We start from the raw sequence: 8,472 nt of genomic DNA, 5'->3' as shown, positions 1-8,472 counted from the left end.
CTCATATCTCAGGATATTAAAAGGAGAGTTTGACTTAGCTAGAAAAAAGATAAACGTTCTCCAAAGGTAGATAAAGTGACATATGGGACTTCATTATTCTCTTCTAAGGAGAGGATTAGGGTGTTTTGGGTTGTACCAGGAATAGTTGAATCACATTAGGTGGAAGCAAGATTTTGCTACTGGAAGGTATAATTGGCTAAAAGAGGTGAGTGGGATGCCAATTTGACAAGCCGTGGGGGCAGTGCTGGTTTTGCATTATGTCTCCTGGCCTCAGTTGAAACTATATTTCCTTTACAATTTGATGTTAGGGTTGGCCAAAAGATACCTGTGTATGATCCAGAAGGCGGAAGCAAACCAGCAGCCAAAGTTCCCTGTAGGTAGTGGTTAGATGCAGCAAGAGACAGAAACAGATGTGGTAGTGGGTTCTAGCTTGTCCTTGCTCTCCTGGTTTGCCACCAGCTCTTTTTCCTCCTGGCCTGCCCTGCAGACCAGCAGCAATCCCTGGCCCACCATTAGATGCAGAGGTAACAGCCTTCCATGGACCTCAGCTCCCCTCTGTGTCCCATTCTTACAGCTGGATGTACTGTTCCCCTGATTGCCCTGTGTGGGAACAGAGTCTCAAAGAGCAGTTTTCATGCTCTTGGCCTCAAGTGGAAAGGTGCTGGCTCGGTTATTAGATGGCTATCCGCTGTGGCTGGGTGGCCATCAGCTGTTACCAGTTAGCCATTAGCCACTAATATAACTGCCGAGGCTACGCTGGGGGATGGGTTGGTTGGTTGGTTGGCAGAGAAGAGGATGGCAGATTGCCTATCGTGTTGATCCTACTTCCTGTGTCTCGCCCGGCCCCCAGCGAGACAGAGGTGCAGGGGAACCCCTCGTTGGGGTATCGACGGATGTTTGCTTTTGTGCCTCAACCAGCCACTATCGAGAATATAGTGGTATGACTCCCCTATGTATGGCTTCGTTGGTGTTCCTTTTTGGCCCGACCCTATCCTGCATTGTGGTGTGGGGAGCGGGACCAGAGTCCCCGCATGACACCCTGCAAGCTCTGAGTTCCCCCACACGACTACTTTGGAAGGGCTGAACACTGGCTTTTCTCAGCTCCTCACCCTCCTCAGTCTGGACTACTTCCCCATCTTCTCCCATCGTTGTATAAGGCATTAGACCAGGGGTGTCCAAACTGCGGCCCGTGGGCCAACTGCGGCCCATGATCCATTGTTAATTGGCCCGCAGCAAATTCCAAAAACATATTTAGTTTACTTAAATAAACCAGGTGAAGCAATATGTACTTCACCTGGAGTGAGTGGCCCGGCTGTTTGTGTATTTTACGCATATGGCCCTTGGTGAAAAACGTTGAAAAAAGTTTGGAAACCCCTGCATTAGACCATAAACTCTGCTGCATGTATGAGTCCCAAAGTCCTAGAGCCCAAAGCTCAGAGAAAGGAACAATTAGACGCACTGAGAAGCTCCACTGCCCACAGTCAACTTCCTGCTTGACAGACACTTGCACCCCTGGAGGCTGCTAAGACATAAACCAGCCACACTTGTTCTTCTCCTTCTCTCCTCTCTGTGAGTCTTACCTTGTAACTCTCCCTGTTTACTTCCCTTTATTTATTCATGGAAACAGCCCTGTGAGGCCCTCTGGAGAAGCCCAGTGTTTCTCAGGTGACAGCAGGGGAGCAAAGTGGATTATGTGAAGCAAACCCTGAGCATTCTCATCCCTAATTCCTGGATACGTCCTGCCAGCTTCCTGATACCCAACTTTGCCAATTTCTTTGGGATCAAAGAATGGCAATTTTGGAAATGCAGATTTGGGTAACAACCCAAACGGTGACCTGCTAGGGAGCAAAAGTCAGGGGTTTTTAAAAGGCAAAAAGGGAGGTTTGCATAGGTCAGTTCCAAAGAATTTTCATTGGTACTGGCAGCAGAAAGCGAACCTAGGCTAAACATGAGGCTATCGTTAAGTAAAAGGCCGTCACTATAACAAGTTGCAGCTGTTCTTGCAGTGTTCTCAGAATATGTATGGTTTGGCCCAGTTTGAAAGTTCATGTTCTGTCTGATGAGGACATGCACAGGATCCACTTACTCAATGGACCCCCTGCTCCATTTTAAAGCTCCTTATTGCAGTGGTCAGGTGTAGATGCCCCCTGGAGCTGAAGTAGAATCATATTGAATGTCAGCTATGATTAAATATATATACAGACAGTGCCAAAAGAATGTATACACATTTTAAGAAAGGAAAAAACTTTACTAAAATTGTAATACTCAGTATATACCAATAACAAACCGTGAATACAAGTCACGTGTATACATTTGTTGGCACCCCCAGTATATAACGGAGGTGCCAAAAAAATGAATACAAGTGGACTCTTTTGTCAACATTGCTCAAGCAGTAGTTCGCCATAATCAGAAGTGTCTGGACACTGATGGTAATAACCACTTTGAGCACCTCTTGTAATTGCAGAAGTCAAAGGTGATTTATTCATCTTTTGTTATCGGTGTATATTGAATATTACAATTTTAATATAGTTTTCCTTTCTTAAAATGTGTATACATTTTTTTGATATATATGTAGTCATGGGATGTAAAGTACAGCATAGAGAATATAGTCAGTGGTACTGTCACAGCTATACACGATGTCAGAGAGGTAGTAGGCTGGGGGGTTATCACTTTGTGAGGGGAGTAAATGTCTAACATGCTCCAGAACCCTTGCTCACCAGCTGCACAGAGATTAGGAAATACCTCCTGGGACTACAAGTCCTGCATCCGGGCTGCCTGAGCAGGAACTTCCCCGGCCCACAGGGCTGCAACGACCTTTGCTTTCTCCGGCCTGTGCTGGTTGGGGAACCGTCCACATCTTTCCACCTCTCCACGGGGCTCCATCTCTCCAGCAGCTGCATGGCTTTTCCTGTGCTGGTGGGAGAACCGTCCACGTCCTCCCACCCCTCCACGGGGGTCCAGCTCTCCGGCAGCTGCTCCTCCTGGTCTTCCTCAGACTGAGTGTTCATACACACAAACTGCTCCACCGTCCTTTGGAGAGCTTTGGCCGGCACCATATCCTGCCGACTACGCCATGTGTCGTGCGGGAGACCCTGCTCGCTGCGCCATTTGTCATGCGGGAGACCCTGCGGGGTCTCTGCTCCCGCTCCCCATACAAGAACGCAGGATATGGTGAGGCCAAAAAGGAACACCCACGGAGCCATAGGTAGGGGAGTCATACCACTTTATTCTCTCTGGCGGCACTATACTCTCACTGGAGGCTGGATACACACTGTCCGCAAACCGCCATCCACGCTTGCCAGCCCAGCCGCCATCTTCTTGCTAGCCCCATCCTTCTTCTCTTTCTCTTCTTCCTCTTAGCGTAGCCACAGCAGTTATATTAGTGGCCAATGGCTCACTGGTTACAGCTGACGGCCAACTAGCCACAGCTGATGGCCATGCAATCACAGTTGGCCATTTACTACCTGAGCCAGCACCTGTCTATGTGAGGCCGAGAGCCTGGAAACTACTCTCTGGGGCTCCGCCCCCACAGAAGGGGAGGGAATCATCCAAGCTCAAGGTCACTGCGCCCAAGGAGCAAGCTCAGGGCACAGGATGCAGAAGGAGTCAGCCCTGGATTCCCAGAGGAGGAGCTGTTGCAGCTGCTGCTGAGAGCCGAGTGAAGGGTTTCCTGGATTCCTCCCGGTCCTTTGAGAGGTACACACGAATCAGGGGGAGAGGCCTGGGGTCTTCCTGGGAACCTTCCAGGGAATGTGGACAGCTCTGAGTGGAGGAGGGAAACCCCTGTTGAGGTGGAGTTGATACAAGGAATCCCATTTCCGAGCCTATCCCCCACTGTACACAAACTGCTGTGCAAGGCTTGCTACTGCCTGGACCCTGCACATCCAGGAGCTCCAGCTGTTGGAGTGTCCAGTCTCTGGCCCTTAACAAACCTCCCACCACTCAACACTCAGTTCAAAACTGTTCTTTAAATCAACAGATATTTATATAGGCCCAGAAGTATCTTTTGTCGTGGTGTAACATTAAAAGAGGGAACAGTGTTTTGATATTTCAAGTGATTCTGGTGGCTGAACTGCTCACAGAAAATATATTCCTTAGGGAAAGTGGACTGACCTGTTGGATTAAGATTTGCTGCTTATATTATCGATGAGGTTGGACAATTAAGTCCGCGACCTCATCCTAGAAAAAGTGCTACATACCTCATTGCTGAATATCACTATGGTCACCTTCAAAGTACTCCCCTTGGGAAGCTATGCACCAATGCCAGCACCTAGTCTACCCTTCAAAGCAATTTTGGAACTCTTTTTCTGGAATGGCCATCAGAACTGTCATTGTGTTACCCTTGATGTCCTGAATGTCATCAAAATGTCTTCCTTTCAATATTTCCTTTATCTTCGGATAAAGAAAGAAGTCATTGGGGGCCAGATCAGGTGAGTAGGGAGGGTGTTCCAATGCAGTTAATTGTTTAGAGGCTAAAATCTCCCTCACAGACAGTGCCATGTGAGCTGGTGCATTGTTGTGATGCAAGAACTTCTTCAGGACCATTTTTGCACACACCTTTCTCATGCCAGGATTTTCAGGTAAGATTTTCCTGTTTCTATTGATGTTCCCTTGGTCTGCTATGCTTCTCACAGTCAGCCAATGATTTTGACGCACAATTTGGCAAATTTTTGCAATGTTTTCATCAGTTCTGCTCATGACTGGCTGCGATAACCTCTCTCCATCAGTGATGTGTTCTCTCCCTTCAGAAAAACATTTAATACGTTTATACACTGCCATTTTTTTCACGGCATTATCCCTGTACACTTGGACTAAACGTGTCCCTGATTTCACTTCCACACTTGAAAGTTTAACATGAAATTTAATGTTTGTTTGTTGCTCTAATTTAAGCTCAGACATTCTCGTGACGGCACACAGAAACATGGAACAACAATAATGAACACCCCTCGATGGCGCAAGACACCGCCACACGACGACACGAACACAGCTGTGAGATGCTGATATACCATGGTTATGAAACCTCACTGAGCTGTTTGTACAGTGCTGCCAATGTAATCACACGGTGGCAAGTTCATGAACTTGATTGTTAGACTTTGTATGTGTAATGTAGTACATAAAATCCAGAAACACAATGACATCCTCCACACAGCCTACTCACTCCATGAACCATGATGTTCGTCTCACAAACTACCTCTTCCACAGAATAAGACCTATTTTCTTTTTACTCTTTGTTCCATGTCCTTGCATGCCCCACTTGCACGGTAGAATTGGAGGTTTCTTGAACCCTGCACAGCATGAGTGAAGAGCAATAGTGGAAATGCAGACAGATGGTTGTCTTTAGAGGTCAGAATTTGGAAGAGGTCTAAAGTTCTGAGGCTGCTCTTGACCTTGCCCATTATTAATTGGTTTTGATTCTTCCAATGGAGATTTCTGATGTATAGAGGGAAAGGCTTTCCTTTTTTAGGCTAGTCTCTAAATGCAGTAGAATGACGTGTTGTCTATCTCTTGAAATTATGATCCTTCATAATTTCTAAGTTTTCTCCTCTGTATCACTTCTAAATGTATGTCAGTTGTGGTAGACTAAACACCATAGCCTCCTTTTCTTGTCACAGATTTCTAGGCATGACATAATATATACACATACAAATATATACCCACACACAAACACAGATGCACCTGTATTTGTTCTAAAGTCTACAACCGCCTTGCGAAAGAAAAATCCGAAACTCACACACACAAAAATCTCTTGAGAAAATAAAAACGTAAAAGGACAGACAATAACAACAGGAAAGGGCATTGCTGTCTCAAAAGCTGAAAGGATTCCAAGATTACCCAAAGCCTAAAAGGGATGGAGGGGTCCCATCTTTAATGTCATGGACAGGAAACCACAGGAGGTGTGGAAAACCTAACACAAACCCCCCATCTCTCCTCTTTCCAAGACTTCTGGAGGAGAATGTGTTTATTTCGAAGTAGAAAGTCCATATTAGGACTGAGTCCATAATATTGAAGACTAAGAGGCTAGGGCTTTTATGCTCAGATTCTGGAAAAGCAGAGAAGAAAAACAGAAAGGGGGGCATGGACATCAGGACGTGTTTAGGTGGAGGAAGGGAGGCCATGCCTGTCAGAGCCACAGCCCAGGGGGATTACAGTGAGGAGTCTCCACAGAAATGAACCCAGCACACTGTGCTTGAGAGCATAGATTCTGGGGTCAGAGCTTCTGTTCACACTCCAGCTCTGTCACTTGTAACTTTAGACATGTTAATAAACATGTTTGTGCCTCAGTGTCCTTATCTGTTAAATGAAGATGAATTATAATTACACCAACCTTACTAAATTATAAGGACTGAATGAATTAATGTTTTCATATGATGAGAATAGATCCTATCACATAATGAATACTTCAAAATTACATAATTGTGAAAATCATTTTTATCTACTGCATCTGTGTCCATTGTAAAGATGCACCTTAATTTACTACCTCCAGTAGGACTTTTTTCCAAATCTATTATAAATAATCATAAAATGAACATCTGCATACATATTAATTAATGTATACATTCAAGGATATCCATGAAATAAATACCTAAGAAGTGGAATTGCTTGAAAGATGGGTATGTGCACTTATATTTTAATAGATATGGTCAGATTTCACTTTTTTATGGACAAGTAATATTCCATTCTATATACACACCATGTCTTCTTTATCCAATTCTCTATCGATGGGCACTTGGGTTGCTTCCATATCTTGGCTATTGTAAATACTGCTGCAGTGAACATAGGGGTGCATATATCTTTTCGAATTTGTTTTTTGGGTTTCTCCAGATAAATATCCAGAAGTGGAATTCCTGGGTCATAAAGTAGTTCTAGTTTTCTATATTATATATGTGTATATATATTATATATATATATATATATCCATATATATATTATATATATACACATATATAATATATATACATATATATATAATTGTAGTTGACATTCATTATTGTTCAGCTTCAGCTTCAGGTGTACAGTGCAGTGATCAGGCATCTACATCATCCCTGAGGTGGTCTCCCTAATGAGACAAGTGTCCATCGGATACCCTACAAAATCTTTACAACATTGATAACATTCCCCAAATTGACTTTTGTATCCCCATGGCAATCTTGTGGTTACCGACTGTGCTTTCTAATCCCCTCACCTTCTCCCTTATCCCCACCCCCTCCCATCTAGCACCCCTCAGTTTTTCCTCTATGTCTCTGAAACTGTTTCTGATTAGTTCACTCATTTATTCTTTTCTTTAGATTCCACATAAGTGAAATCATATGGTATTTGTCTTTCTCTGTCTGACTTATTTCACTTAACATAATGTTCGCTAGGTCCATCCATGTTGTTGCAAGTAAGATTTCATTCTTCTTTATGGCTGCGTAATACTCCATTGTATAAATGTACCACAGTTTCTTAATCCAGTCGTCTACCAATGGGCATTTCAGTTGTTTCCATGTCTTGGCTATTGTGTATAGTGCTGCAATAAATATAAGGGTGCATAAATTTTTTTGAATTAGAGTTTTGGATTTCTCCAGATAGATACCTAGGAGTGGAATTGCTAGGTCATAAGGTAGTTCCATTTTCAGATTTTTGAGATACCTCCATACTGTTTTCCATAGTGGCTGCACCAATCTGCAATCCCACCAACAGTGCACAAGCGTTCCCTTTTCTCCACATCCGCGCCAGCACTTGTTTGTTGATTTATTGATGATAGCCATTTTGACTGGGGAGAGGTGGTATCTCATTGTGGTTTTTATTTGCATTTCTCTAATGATTAGTGAGGTTGAGCATTTTTTCATGTCTGTTTGCCATCTGCATGTCCTTTTTAGAAAAATGCTTCTTCATGTCCTCTGCCCACTTTTTAATTGGGTTGTTTTTTTTTGAGTTGGTTTTTTATAAATTTGGGATATTAACCCCTTATCGGATATATCATTGGCAAATATCTTTTCCCATTCAGTAGGATCCCTTCTTGTTTTATTAATGGTTTCCTTTGCTGTGAAAAAACTTTTTAGTTTGATGTAATCCCACATGTTTATTTTTTTCTCTTACTTCTCTTGCCCAAGGGGATAGAGCAGTAAAAATCTTACTCCAGGTAATGTCTATAAAATTTCTTCCTATATTTTCTTCTAGGAATTTTATGGTTTCAGATCTTACATTTAAGTCTTTAATCCATTTTGAATTTATTCTTGTATATGGTATAAGGAGGTGGTCCAGCTTCATTTTTTCACATGTGTCTGTCCAGGTTTCCCAGCACAATTTATTGAAAAGACTGTCTTTACCCCACAGTAATCCTTGCTTCCATTGTTGTAGATTAAATGACCATATAAGCATGCATTTATTTCTGGGCTCTCTATTCTGTTCTATTGATCTATGTGTCTGTTTTCACGCCAGTATCATGCTGTTTTGGTTACTGTAGCCTTGTAGTATAATTTGATGTCAGGT

Source organism: Rhinolophus sinicus, linkage group LG07 (assembly GCF_036562045.2).
Source record: "Rhinolophus sinicus isolate RSC01 linkage group LG07, ASM3656204v1, whole genome shotgun sequence".
Classification (NCBI taxonomy): Eukaryota; Metazoa; Chordata; class Mammalia; order Chiroptera; family Rhinolophidae; genus Rhinolophus; species Rhinolophus sinicus.
Note: the sequence above shows the minus strand (reverse complement) of the source record.